Source organism: Limulus polyphemus, unplaced genomic scaffold (assembly GCF_000517525.1).
Source record: "Limulus polyphemus unplaced genomic scaffold, Limulus_polyphemus-2.1.2 Scaffold6895, whole genome shotgun sequence".
NCBI lineage: Eukaryota > Metazoa > Arthropoda > Merostomata > Xiphosura > Limulidae > Limulus > Limulus polyphemus.
In genome coordinates, this window is record NW_013672505.1 from 30,067 (window position 1) to 30,502 (window position 436).

Here is a 436-nt window from a genome sequence, read left to right on the forward strand (position 1 = left end):
AACTGACTTTGTTGAAATGCTTTTAGTCCTATGAAATATTAAATTATAGAATACTTGTATGGTATGATAAGTTATCAATGTTTAATTTACTTAATTCTGTTTTTTTTTTATAAATAGCATAAACATACACATGAACATATAAAGCAAAATAACTAAAATGCTGCAAACAAGTAAACTGTACCTATCACATTGATTGAACTGTTCAAAAAGACAGATACATGATGGTTCCTAGGCTCTGGCATCTGACCAAAATAATCCCATCGATTTTTCAGGATGTGGTACCTTATGGTTGACATACCTGCAGATATTAGAGAATTTTACATAAAGGATACAGTATCGTAGCAGAGACATAACCTCACGAAGTAGAAATATGGATGTGCAATCTTATCACTTACATACCTTAAGATATTAAGGGTACGACTCCACGTCATTATAT